Genomic DNA, 14,700 nt, shown 5'->3' on the forward strand with positions numbered 1-14,700 from the left:
TTCTGGGTCCTCTGCTGTTTGTGATTTTCATTAACGACTTGGATGAGGGAGTTGAAGGGTGGGTCAGTAAATTTGCAGATGATACGAAGATTGGTGGAGTTGTGGATAGTGAGGAGGGCTGTTGTCGGCTTCAAAGAGACATAGATAGAATGCAGAGCTGGGCTGAGAAGTGGCAGATGGAGTTTAACCCTGACAAGTGTGAGGTTGTCCATTTTGGAAGGACAAATATGAATGCGGAATACAGGGTTAATGGTAGGGTTCTTGGCAATGTGGAGGAGCAGAGAGATCTTGGGGTCTATGTTCATAGTTCTTTGAAAGTTGCCACTCAGTGGATAGAGCTGTGAAGAAGGCCTATGGTGTGCTAGCGTTCATTAGCAGAGGGATTGAATTTAAGAGCCGTGAGGTGATGATGCAGCTGTACAAAACCTTGGTCAAGCCACATTTGGAGTACTGTGCGCAGTTCTGGTCACCTCATTTTAGGAAGGATGTGGAAGCTTTGGAAAAGGTGCAAAGGAGATTTACCAGGATGTTGCCTGGAATGGAGAGTAGGTCATACGAGGAAAGGTTGAGGGTGCTAGGCCTTTTCTCATTAGAACGGAGAAGGATGAGGGGTGACTTGATAGAGGTTTACAAGATGATCAGGGGAATAGATGGAGTAGACAGTCAGAGACTTTTTCCCCGGGTGGAACACACCATTACAAGGGGACATAAATTTAAGATAAATGGTGGAATATATAGAGGGGATGTCAGAAGTAGGTTCTTTACCCAGAGAGTAGTGGGGGCATGGAATGCACTGCCTGTGGTAGTAGTTGAGTCGGAAAAGTTAGGGACCTTCAAGCGGCTATTGGATAGGTACTTGGATTAGGGTAGAATAATGGAGTGTAGGTTAACTTCTTAAGGGCAGCACGGTAGCATTGTGGATAGCACAATTGCTTCACAGCTCCAGGGTCCCAAGTTCGATTTCGACTTGGGTCACTGTCTGTGTGGAGTCTGCACATCCTCCCCGTGACTGCGTGGGTTTCCTCCGGGTACTCCGGGTTCCTCCCACAGTCCAAAGATGTGCAGGTTGGGTGGATTGGCCATGAAAAATTGTCCAAAATTCTATGATTAACCTAGGACAAAAGTTCGGCGCAACATCGTGGGCCGAAGGGCCTGTTCTGTGCTGTATTTCTCTATCTTAATCTATCTCTATCTATCTATCACGTGTAGTTGGATCTGAACAGAGGCTTTAATACACTTACAACAGAGCCAGCGTATTCGTCGTTGAACTCCAGATGAACTGCAGGCTGGCTCTAAGGCACTGATCTTTACACATCGGTCCCAGGGGGAGGAGTCCTGGACGGAGCCAAGGGAGGAGCCCAGTACAAACTCTCACATACTCCCAGAGCGACTCCCCCTGGTGGTCGGATAGTGCAACTGCACTTACAATGGTGGATAGTGAACATATATACACGGAGTTATATTGGCAACTATATACAGCATTGATCTTACAACAGGTAGATAACGAACATATATACATGGAGTGATATTGGCAACTATATATAGTGTGAATCACATTCACCACAGTGAGCACATATTTAAATGAACTGAATGGCTCATTTAAATATACGCATTAAGATCTCTCTCAGTGAGAGCGAGATCCAGATTGCTTTGTGAATCCCGATGCAGGCCTCTCACGATTTAATGGCCTCACCTTGACATCAAGTCAGGAAAGACAAGCCACTGAATCGCGCCCGTAAAGTTTAGCTGACAAGATGTAAAGAACTTCTTGAAAGGGAATTAAAGGGTGGATTGGTGAGAGAATATGCAGGGCTATTTTTATTCCATTTATTCTTCAACATTATTTGATCTAATTGGAGTTCTCGTAACGTATGACTTTATAGTTGCATGGAAATTAATGTTCCCGCAAGAGGATTTTAACTCCATTGTTCATTAAAAATCCACAGCTTGCATAAATATTATTGAACTGTTGTTCGGACAGAAGCTTCAAAAAGCTCTTTTGTAAAGGATGAGGCATTTTGCCCTGGACCAAGGTTTTTCCGAGTCTTACCACCCCGCAGCCGGTATTCCGGTGGCGGAGAAGTCTAATCAGCCGCTAGCAGGTTCTTCCGGTCCCACCAAAGTCAATGGCCATTTGCATTTCTCACCGGCTGGGTTTACATAGAATTTACAGTGCAGAAGGAGGCCATTCGGCCCATCGAGTCTGCACCGGCTCCTGGAAAGAGCACCCTACCCAAGGTTAACATCTCCACCCTATCCCCATAACCCAGTAACCCCACCCAACACTAAGGGCAATTTTGGACACTAAGGGCAATTTATCATGGCCAATCCACCTAACCTGCACATCTTTGGACTGTGGGAGGAAACCGGAGCACCCGGAGGAAACCCACGCACACACGGGGAGGATGTGCAGACTCCGCACAGACAGTGCCCCAAGCCGGAATCGAACCTGGGACCCTGGAGCTGTGAAGCGATTGTGCTATCCACAATGCTACCGTGCTGCCCCACAATGCTACCGTGCTGCCCCACAATGCTACCGTGCTGCCGGGGACCTTCGGTGGGGGTCCCCTTCGCCTCAACCAAAAGATCGGTCGGCGGAGAGGGCTAGAAAATCCCACCCCCTCGTTTGAACTCTGTTACACAAACATACTGGCATGGCAAATATTTAAAAGTAAAATCCATGAATAAATTTGGAATTCATTCTCCTGAGGTAATGGTTTCCAGGCTTCTTGAATGCTACAATCTCAAACTTACCATCAGTTCACTTACTGCAGCTTTCTATTTTCATCAGTCTAAATGGCTTTTATGCTTTGCACATTGGGTATGAAATATAAATGTCTCACAGGCTCATCAAAAATTTACCATCCAGGGAAGTTCGTGCGACATATTGACTGACCTTTTTAAAAAAGTGCCATCTGATGACCAAAATGTGAATGGAAACCCAGCAGGTGAGAGGCTGTTGTTTCCCATCACTCCCTGAGAGCTTGCCAAGACGTCATAAAAATCCTGTTGTTCAATTACTTTTCAGTCAGATTTTGTCCTGAATTTTATATTCCTCTGCTCTAAATCACATCAGTAACTATTTTTCTCATTGAAAACTTACTCCAATTTAAAAGCTCCTTGCATTTTGAAAATAAGCAGATTACTGCATTGCATTCAGGAACACAATGTGTTTGCGCAATGATGAAAATGTTTTCTAGCTGCACTTTCCCTCTTGTTTTTACTTTTCCCTGGAAAGAACGCAGTGATACTGCATGACAAATAGGGTTAATGTTTCTGGTATTGATTTGACTGACATGATTTAGAAAAACTATGGGGAATTAAATAGGACAATAGTGTCAAATGTCAGAATATTCATAAGCATGTTGTGTTATGTGTTTAATTTTTCTGATATCAAATCTTTTTACAAAATTCGGGTTCAAACTGAGTACAACTCATTTTTTAAAAGAGAAATGAATCATGTTCAACATCTTAACTGAAAATTAATATTATTTTAATGCAATAGATCTGTGAGCAAAGGAAGATACTGCCATTGGTCAACTGTAATCTGTGATGACATTCAGTAGTTCCAACACAATAAACTCAAAAAGTGTTCATACAAAACAAATATTTCAGACCATTAATAAGTCTGTAACAAATAAAATCCTCTATTTGTAAATAACTGCAGAAATTCCAGCCTTAGGGTGACTGTGTGGATTTTTCATGTTCTCCCCGTGTCTGCGTGGGTGGTTTCCTCCGGGTGCTCCAGTTTCCTCCCACAGTCCAAAGATAACGGGCGCGATTCTCCCAAACCGGGAGAAATCGTAAGGCTGGCGTCAAACCCGGGCGGGTTTGACGCCAGCCCCCCCCCTTCCCGACCGGGAACCGATTCTGGTCCCCGGTCGGGGCTAGCAGCCCGACGCCGTAAGCTCCGGCATCACGGGCTTAACGAATTTCGCTTGCCCGAGTTAGCGCCGGCTGACGCGTCATATGACGTCAGCTGCGCATGCGCGGATTGGAAGACTCCAACCCGCGCATGCGCGGATGACGTCATCGCGTATTTGCGCGAAACCCGCGCATGCGCGGGCCGGGATGCCCCTCAGCCGCCCCGCGAATGGATACTGCGGGGCGGCGGAAGGACAAATAGTGCGCGGGCATCGGGCCCGCTGCCCGCGATCGGTGCCCAGCGATCGCGGGCCCATGGCACCCTTGGCACGGCCGTGGTACTGCCGTGCCAATCGGTGCCATGTTTATAAAATGCGAGTGTTTACGGCCGTTTTTACGAACGGCCAGACCAGGTGTGTTTGCCGTTCGTAAAAACAGCCGTAAAGGGCTGGGAACTCGGCCCATCTATCAACTGTGAATCGCTGCCGGCCGTAAAAAAAACGGCGGCAGCGATTCGTGTCGGGAGTTGGGCGTGGGGGAAGGGAGAATAGCGGGAGGGCGGGAAAAATGTCGGGAAGGCCCTCCCGCTATTCTCCGACCCGTCGTGGGGGGCGGAGAATCGCGCCCAACCTCTCTCTAAATGCTGGAAAGACCAAGGAACGGATCATCGACTTCAGGAAGCGCAGCACGACCCACACTCCCATCAGCATCAATGGCTCCGAAGTGGAGATGGTCGATAGCTTTAAGTTCCTGGGGGTCACCATCACCAACAGTCTGTCCTGGTCCACTCATGTTGATGCAACAGTCAAGAAGGCAAACAATATCCCTACTTCTGCAGAAGCTAAAGAAATTTGGCATGTCTGCATCGACTCTCACACACTTCCACAGATGTGCGATAGAGAACACCCTATTCGGCTGCATCACAGCCTGGTATGGCAACTGCTCGGTCCAAAATCGCAAGAAACCGCAGACTGTGGTGAACTCAGCCCAACGCATCACACAAACTTGCCACCCCCACATTGATTCTGCATACACCTCTCATTGCCTCCGGAAGGCAGACAGCATTATCAGAGACCCCTCCCACCCAGGTATTGCTTTCTTCCAGACCCTTCCATCAGGCAGAAGGTACAGAAGTCTGAAGACTCACACATCCAGACATAGACATAGACATAGAATTTACAGTGCAGAAGGAGGCCATTCGGCCCATCGAGTCTGCACCAGCTCCTGAAAAGAGCACCCTATCCAAGGTAAACACCTCCACCCTATCCCCATAACCCAGTAACCCCACCCAACACAAAGGGCAATTTTGGACACTAAGGGCAATTTATCATGGCCAATCCACCTAACCTGCACATCTTTGGACTGTGGGAGGAAACCGGAGCACCCGGAGGAAACCCACGCATACACGGGGAGGATGTGCAGACTCCGCACAGACAGTGACCCAAGCCGGAATCAAACCTGGGACCCTGGAGCTGTGAAGCAATTGTGCTATCCACAATGCTACCGTGCTACCGTATAGGAACAGCTTCTTCCCCACAGCTAGAGGACTCGTCAACAACTCCCCCTCAGACTGATTTGTTGCCTGTGAGAGCACTATTCACGACCCCCTATGCTGCTCTTGCTCATGTATTTGCTTTGTTTGCTTTGTTTGGCCCCTTGTTCCGCACTGTAACCAATCACTGTTTTGACAATGTACCATGTGTCAATGTTCTCTTGTGTCTACTATGTACATACTGTGTACGTTCCTCGGCTGCAGAAAAGTACTTTTCACTGTACTTTGGTACATGAAAAATGAAATGAAATGAAAATCGCTTATTGTCACGAGTAGGCTTCAATGAAGTTACTGTGAAAAGCCCCTAGTCGCCACATTCCGGCGCCTGTCCGGGGAGGCTGGTACGGGAATGTGACAATAGATCAAATCAATCTATCAATCAATCAATCACTGTGCGGGTTAAGTGGATTAGCCATGTTAAACTGCCCCATAGTGTGCAGGTCAGGTTATGGGATTACGGGGATAGGGCAGGGTAGATGGGCAAGTGGGCATGGGTGGAGTGTTCTTTCAAAGAGTCGGTGCAGATTCGATGGGCTCAATGGCCTCCTTCTGGACTATAGGGATTCTGTGATTCTTCTCTATGAAAAACGATGTCAGATTCTGAGCGAAACATCAAGGTCAAACAAATACAATTCATCATGTTGTATTGTTTTCTTTATATTCATTTATGAGATTTGGAAATTACTGGCAAAGGCCAACATTTATTTCCTACCTCTAATTGCCCTTGAGTAGGGGGTGGTGAGCCACATTCATCGACAAAGAAACTGGGACAAACATAAAGAAAAGAATAAAGTTCAAAAAAGGAAATGTGCAAAATCTAAGAGGAACTATGGGAAAAAAGTAGCACAATATCAGGGCAGCTAAATAATTTTTATACAGGAAGATAAAAAAGGAAAAGTTTGCATTTGTGTAATTTCTTCCACAACCTTTGGATTTCTCAACATGTTTCACAGTCAGTAAGATATTTTTCTATTATAGTCACTCTTGTAATGTAGGAAAATAGGCAGCCAATTTGCACACAGCAAGCTTCCACAAACAACAATAAATTAATGACCAGATCATTTGTTTGTGATGTTGACTGAGGAATAAACATTAGTCAGAATGCAGGAGGTAACATCCATGGTCTTCTTCAAAATAGTTGCATGGGTGAAAGGACAGGCAAGGTCTCAGTGTTTAACATCTCATGCAAAAGGAGGCCCCCCCTCTGACAATGTGGCACTCCTTTGGGACTGGTTTGAAGTATCAGCTCTATTTTTTTGTGCTCTGGTTCCGGAGTTGGCTTTGAATCTACAACCTTCTACTCAGGGGTGAGAGTGTTACCAACTGAGAGACAGCTGATACTTATTAAAGTGATTAATAATGTCATGACGATGGATCAAAACCTCGAATTACATGCGGACATATTAAACTTTAAATAAGATATATTTTTTTGAAAGTGGACACACAAACCAAAGATGGTTACGAATGCAATTCAGTGATTGCCTGACAAGGTCCGTGCATATTATATGCAGCCCTGAGAGAGAGAGAGAGAGAGGGACAATGGAATGTTGCACCCTTTTTCAGACAGGGATATAACAGAGGAAGAAGCAATACAGACCCTCCACTATCTTATCCTGTAAGTTATGTCCCAGACCTGGTTGTGGTTTTCCCCTTCCAGGAATACATAGAGACTGGGATAAAAAGCCACTTGCAGAATTGGTCAGTGTGGACTGGTGCTGGGCTGTCAGTGTGTGTGATACAGAAACAAGGAAATACACGAGAGTCACCCTGGATTCTCTGGCAGGTAAACATAGTCTCACATCAAGACAGCAAAGCCACAGTTGAAAAGGACCCAGGATAACCCCTTTCAGCTAAACTTCGGAACCAGGAATCTGAAAACCAACTATTGAACTGCCGAATTCACCACTGCTGAAGTCATGGATCTCAGCCGCCGTGACATTTCACCATCTGCTTCTCATCAACAAGTAGAGAACCCAAATTGTATTATTGAGTTCCCCTGACCCATAACTTGTAATAGATTGTGGTATGGGGAGCACACGACCCACTCTACAGGTGTGGTACAGCAGAAATGGAAAAGTATTTTTTAAAGCAAAACAATGTTTATTCTATGAACTCAAGTTAACCTTTTTAAAACATACAGGGCGAGATTCTCCGCACTCCCGACGGTGTGGAGAATAGCGTGGCTCGTACAATTTTACGGCCACGCTGTTCCGACGCCCTCCCGCTATTCTCCCACCCCCACGCCCAACTCCCGACACGAATCGCTGTCGCCGTTTTTTTACGGCCGGCAGCGATTCACAGCTGATAGATGGGCCGAGTACCCAGCCCTTTACGGCTGTTTTTACGAACGGCAAACACACCTGGTCTGGCCGTTCGTAAAAACGGCCGTAAACACTCGCATTTTATAACCATGGCACCGATTGGCACGGCAGTACCACGGCCGTGCCAAGGGTGCCATGGGCCCGCGATTGGTGGGCACCGATCGCGGGCAGCGGGCCCGATGCCCGCGCACTATTTCTCCTTCCGCCGCCCCGCAGTATCCATTCGCGGGGTGGCTGAGGGGCAACCCGGCCCGCGCATGCGCGGGTTTCGCGCAAATGCGCAATGACGTCATCCGCGCATGCGCGGGTTGGAGTCTTCCAATCCGCGCATGTGCGACTGACATCATATGACGCGTCAGCCGGCGCTAACTCCGGCAAGCGGGCTTAACGAAATTCGTTAAGCCCGTGATGCCGGAGCTTACGGCGTCGGGCTGCTAGCCCCGACCGGGGACCAGAATCGGTTCCCGGTCGGGAAGGGGGGGGCTGGCATCAAACCCGCCCGGGTTTGACGCCAGCCTTACGATTTCTCCCCATATGGGAGAATCTCGTCCTCAGTGAGCATTTTAGCAACCATTAATTCAAATACAACCCCCAAAGACGACAACACTAAATAATACTTTAAGCTTTCCTTTTAACATCCATATGACTTACAAAAAATATAGCCTTTAACAAAAGCGCACCAGGTTAAAGTCATTACTGAAAACATTTATAATTCTGAATTCACCAAATGATCAACAGATAGTCTTTTCATGGCAGAGAGAACAGCAGTACAGCTGCTTTGTCTGACGTCAGCTCCAACACCGACAACGAAACCAAAAAGACACAGACACACCCAAGCATTTCTCAAAGTGAAACTAAAAAGCAGAGCCAAAGCTCAGCTCCACCCAAACTCTGACATCACTGCAGTAACATGAGCAGCCAAACATTTCTTAAAGCGACATTCTCATGACAAAAGACTCATTTGTATTTTTAAAAAACGTTTTGGACTCACTTCCAATGTCTAATCTGTGTATGCTTGTATGTTTTTAAATTAATTTCCCTGCATTTTAATAACAAATAAACTCAGTCTTTCTTTAACTCAAGAAAGTCTGGTTAAATTGGCTCTATTTAGAGCATACATACTTTAGAAAGGAATCTACAAGGAAAGGGATCCTTTTTAAAGTAACCTTGTTGAGACCAACTGAGGGGTTAAATAAAGAAAGGGAACCAATTAATCTTGCACCCAGGGGCAAAACAATTTGGGGGTATCTGTCCGCAATTTTATTTATTGGGCATTGTGCTGAGTTCCCACAGAGGGGACAGAGGGTAACAAATTTTGCGACTTCACCTGGGGACCATTCGTAGCAATAGGGAAAGCATACTCAAGATGCATGAATTACTTCAAAGTAAAAAAGGGGGCAATCTTGCATTGATAATTTGCAGATTTTGTTTTCACGTTTAATATGCAAAGGCAAAGTAGACAAAAATCCAATCATTCATCCTTTAAAGGTGAATCCTGGGGGACCTCCGGTGGTGGCTCTGGAGGAGTAAGTCGCACATTTGGTGGCTCCTGCTCTGGTTGGACTTTTGGACCTTTGCCCCGTTTTTCTACCAGACTTGAATTGTAAAACGGGCGTGAGTGGCAATTGTTCACTGAATATCCACTTTGGTGCATGGAGAGAACGACTAGAAGTGCTCGTAAGGGCAGCAACAAAAAGATAGAGAAGGCTTGGGCTGTAGCTGCAACAGAAGACAGCATGGCGGAGGTTCAGACCTCTGGCTTGTCGACCCAGCAGTCTATGGAGTAGCTGATGCAATTCATTCAGGAAGGCTTTCCTACGCAGAAACGGGACTGCTTGGACATGATAAAAGAGTCGATTGAGCGGTTGGAGCATAGATTAGATGCCCAGGATTGGGCAATCCAAAAGGTGGAGAAGGCGCTGGCTGAGCATGAGGAACATCAGACTGCGGTGGAGCTGGAGGTGGGGATGCTGAGGGACCATCAGAAGACACGCCTGGAGAAGGTGGAGGACCTACAAAATGGGTCCCGCCGGCAGAACCTAAGAATCGTCAGGCTCCCGGAGGGGTCCGAAGGAACGGACGCTGGGGCATACATCGCAGACATGTTTGTGAAGCTGCTGGGGAATGGGGCATTCTCCCGGCCCTTGGAGGTGGATAGGGCTCACAGAGCACTCGCGAGGAAGCCGCGAATGGGAGATCCCCCGAAGGCAATGGTGGTGAGATTCTGCAGGTTCTCAGATAAGGAACGCATTCTACAGTGGGCCAAGCAGACACGGAGCTGTAAATGGGACAATAGCATCCTGCGGGTTTACCAGGACCTGAGTGGAGAGGTGGCCAGGAGGAGAGCAGGCTTCAACCAGATCACGTCAAACCTTTTTAAGACAAAGGTCAAGTTTGGACTGTTATACCCAGCCCGTCTCTGGGTCACGCATGAGGATCAGCACTTTTACTTCGAGTCACCTGAGGATGCGTTGGACTTTGCGAAAAAGAAAGGGCTGGTGATGGACTGAGAACTTTTGAACTTGGCTGCAACGTTCCTGTTTTTGTCTTTTCTTTTTGTTTCTCTGTTTTTGTAAAGGTTTCTCGTTTTGCGTTTCATGGAAGATGTTTGTGATGCCGTTTGCATTGATTTGGAACCAGCGGTAGAGCTGAGTGAGTTAAGGTTTTCATTAGCACTGTTAGGGGATGGAGGTGTGTTTGTTTTGATCTTGGTGTTTTTCTGTCGGGCAATTGTGTGGGGATTGTTTGATGTTGGAGTTTGTTGTATAAGCGGGGGGTGGAGGGGAGGGTGGGGAGGGAACAACAGGTGAGAGACTATCTGGGGCCGAGGATGGGGGCCACTAAGCTAACTGGGTGAGCTCGCTCTTGGAAGCACAGTGGGGGGTGTGCATATGTTTGGTTTAGTAAAGGGGTTGGGTTACAGGGTGTTGTTACTGGTTGGGGGGGAGAATGTTCTGCTGAAGAGGGAGGGACTTGGGCTGAGGGACAGAGGGGAAGTTGTGGGTGGGGGCTGCCTGGGGATGGACCGGTGGAGGCGTGGAGCACGGGCTGGAGGCGATCCTAAAAAGGGATGACTGACCGGCGGACGGGGACCGGGGGCAATGAGCCCCTGAACTAGGTTGATCACCTAGAATATTCGAGAGTTAAACGGGCCGGTCAAAAGGGCACATGTGTTTGCACATCTTAGGGGATTAAAGGCGGACGTGGTAATGTTGTAGGAAATGCACCTCAGAGTAACGGACCAGGTTAGACTGAGGAAAGGCTGGGTCAGTCAGTCAGGTCCTTCACTCGCGACTAGATTCAAAGACTAGGGGGGTCACAATCCTGATCAATAAGCAGATGGTGTTTGAGGCGGGTAGAATAGTCTCAGACAGGGGAAGTCGGTACATTATGGTCAGTGGGAAGCTGGAGGTGGTGCAGGTGGTATTAGTAAATGTGCATGCGACAAATTTGGATGATGTGGAGTTTATAAAGAGGATGCTGGGGAAGATACCGGTCCTGGATTCACACAGGACGGTCATGGGAGGGGACTTCAACAGAGGTATGGACCCTGGCTTGGACCGGTCAAGCTTGAGAACGGGCAGGGTGCCAACAATGGCAAAGGAACTAAGAGGGTTCATGGAGCTGATGGGGGGGGGTGGGTCCATGGGTATTTGGGCAGCCGAGGGTGAAGAAGTTCTCCTTCTATTCACGTGTGCATAAAGTGTATTCCCGGATTGATTTCTTTATTTTGAGCAGGGCCTTGCTGGCTGGGGTGGTGGTCACGGGGTACTCGGCGATTACAATCTCAGACCATGCTCTGCACCGGGTTGACCTGCAGGTTAGTAAAGACAGTAACCAGCGCCCGCACTGGAGGTTGGATGTGGAACTTTTGGCTGACAAAGGGGTGTGCGAGCGGCTGAGGAAATGTATTCAGAGCTACCTGCAGGTCAATGACACGGGGGAAATTTCAGCAGCGGTGGTGTGGGAAGCACTGAAGGCGGTGGTCAGGGGGAGCTGATCTCGATCTGGGCCCATAGGGAGAAGGTGTACAGGGCAGAGATGGAATGTCTGGTGAAGGAGATACTACAGATCGATAGGAGGTATGCGGAGACCCCAGAGGCAGGGCTTTTAAGGGAACGGCGGAGGTTACAGGTGGTGTTTAGCTTGCTGACAACAGGGAAGGCAGTGGAACAGCTGAGAAAGGCGAGGGGGCAATCTATGAGTATGGAGAGAAGGCCAGCAGAATGCTTGCACAGCAGCTTAGGAAGAGAGAGGCAGTTATGGAGATAGGGAAAGTAAAGGACGGAGACAGGAACCTGGTTGGAGATTCAGTAGGGGTGAATAAGGCGTTTAGGGATTTCTACAGCAGGCTATACAGGTCGGAACCATCTACGGGGCCGGAGGGGATGAGGCACTTCTTGGAGGGGCTGAATTTCCCAAAGGTGGACGGGGAGTGGGTAGAAGGGCTGGGAGCCACAATAAAGGGGATATTGGGGCCGGTGTTGTTGAGGATATTCAATGAGGCAAGGTAAGGAGGGGTGTTACCCCCGAAGATGTCACAGGCAATGGTTTTGCTAATTCTGAAGCGGGACAAGAACCCGGAGCTGTGTGGGTCCTACAGGCCGATCTCCCTTGAATGTAGATGCCAAGTTGCTGGCTAAAATCTTGTCCTCCAGGATCGAGGATTGTGTTCCGGACGTTATTGGGAAGGACCAGACGGAGTTTGTTAAGGGCAGGCAGTTGGTGGCCAATGTAAGAAGGCTGTTAAATCTGATTATGATGCCCCCAGAAGGTAGGGAGGTGGAGGTAATGATCGCAATGGATGCAGAAAAGGCTTTTGATTGGGTAGAATGGGACTATCTGTGGGACTTACTGGGACAGTTTGGATTCGGGCGGGTCTTTATTGACTGGGTCAGGTGACTGTATCAGGCTCCTGTGGCAAGTGTACGGACAAATAGGACAACATCGGACTATTTTAGACTGCACCGGGGGACGAGACAGGGATGCCGCCTCTCCCCACTGTTAATTGCGCTGGCTATAGAGCCGTTGGCAATTACTCTGAGAGCCTCGAGGGGCTGGAGAGGACTGGTCTGGGTTGGGGGGGAGGTGTGGGGTTGTGAAGCACAGGGTTTCGCTCTATGCGGATGAATTGCTTCTGTATGTTTCAGACACAATAAAGGGGATAGAAGAAATCATGAGGACTCTAGGGGAATTTGGCCGGTTTTCGCGGTATAAGCTTAATATGGGAAAGAGTGAGATGTTTGTGGTCCAGGCGAGGGGACAGGAAAGGCAACTGGGAGGGCTGCCATTTAGGTTAGTAGAGGGAAGCTTTAGGTACCTAGGCATCCAAGTGGCGCGGGAATGGGACCGGCTGCATAAATTGAATCTGGCCCGGCTGGTGGACCAAATGAAGGACGATTTTCGGAGATGGGACATGCTTCCGTTGTCTTTGGCTAGGAGGGTGAAAATGGTGAAGATGACGGTCCTCCCGAGATTCCTATTTGTATTTCAGTGTCTCCCCATCTTTCTTCCGTGGTCCTTTTTTAGGCGGGTCAACAGAGTGATCACGGGCTTCGTCTGGGCGGGCAAGACCCCGCGAATAAGGAAGGTAATGCTTGAGCAGAGTTGGGGAGAGGGCGGGCTGCTAAATTTTAGCAACTATTCCTGGGTGGCTAATATAGCCATGATCAGGAAGTGGGTGGTGGGGGAGAGGTCGGCATGGGTGCGCATGGAGGTGGCTTCATGTAAGGGCACCAGTTTGGGGGCGTTGGTAACTGCGCCTCTGCCGTTCCCGCCGGCACGGTAATCCACCAGTCCAGTGATGGTGGGGGCTCTGAGAGTTTGGGGCCAATGGAGGCAGCATGTGGGAACAGTGGGAGCAAACATTTGGGCCCAATCTGTGATAATCACCAGTTTGCGCCGGAGAGTATAGACAGGGGGTTCCGGTTACGGGGGTGGAGATTGAGAGGATGGGGGATATGTTCACAGAGGGGAGCTTTCCGAGTATGAGGGCGTTGGAGGAAAAGTTTGGTTTGGTGAGGGGAAACAAATTCAGGTATCTGCAGGTGTGAGACTTCCTTCGTAAACAGGTGTCAAATTTCCCGCTCCTACCGCTAAGGGGGATTCAGGACAGGGTAGTTTCCAGAGGTTGGGTAGGAGAAGGGAGCGTCTAGGACATTTATAAAGAGCTTATGGGGGTCGGAGGAGACGCAGACCGAGGAGCTGATGAGCAAGTGGGAGGAGGAGCTGGGAGGTGGGATAGAGGATGGTCTGTGGGCAGATGCATTGAATAGAGTCAACACGTCAGCAACATGTGCCAGGCTCAGCCTGATACAATTTAAGGTTGTTCACCGGGCTCACATGACAGTGGCCTGGATGAGCAGATTCTTTGGGGTGGAAGATAGGTGCGCAAAATGTGCGTGAGGACCAGCGAACCATGTTCACATGTTTTGGTCATGTCCAAAGCTGCGGGGATTTTGGCAGGGGTTTGTGGACGTCATGTCCAAGGTTTTAAAAACAAGAGTGGCGCTGAGTCCAGAGGTGGCGATTTTCGGGGTGTCAGTAGACCCGGGAATTCAAGAGGAGAAAGAGGCTGACGTTCTGGGCTTTGCTTCCCCGGAGACGGATACTATTAGCATGGAGGGACTCAAAGCCCCCGAAGTCGGGGACCTGGCTATCGGACATGGCTAGCTTTCTCTGTTTGGAGAAAATCAAGTTTGCCTTGAGTGGGTCACTGTTAGGGTTCGCCTGGAGGTGGCAACCGTTCGACTTCTTTGCGGGAAATTAATCATCAGCAGACGAACGAACGGGCGGGGGGGGAGTAGTTCAGATTAGAGTAGGGGGTCAATAAGGGAGGGACTGTACAAGAGGTAAATGGCTTTTGCACAATGTTTATGGTTTCATGCATATTGTTTATTTGGTTGTTGTTAATATAGCAAAAATATCTCAATAAAATGTTTATTAAAAAAAAAGGTGAATCCT

This window comes from Scyliorhinus canicula, chromosome 2, assembly GCF_902713615.1.
Source record: "Scyliorhinus canicula chromosome 2, sScyCan1.1, whole genome shotgun sequence".
Lineage (NCBI taxonomy): Eukaryota > Metazoa > Chordata > Chondrichthyes > Carcharhiniformes > Scyliorhinidae > Scyliorhinus > Scyliorhinus canicula.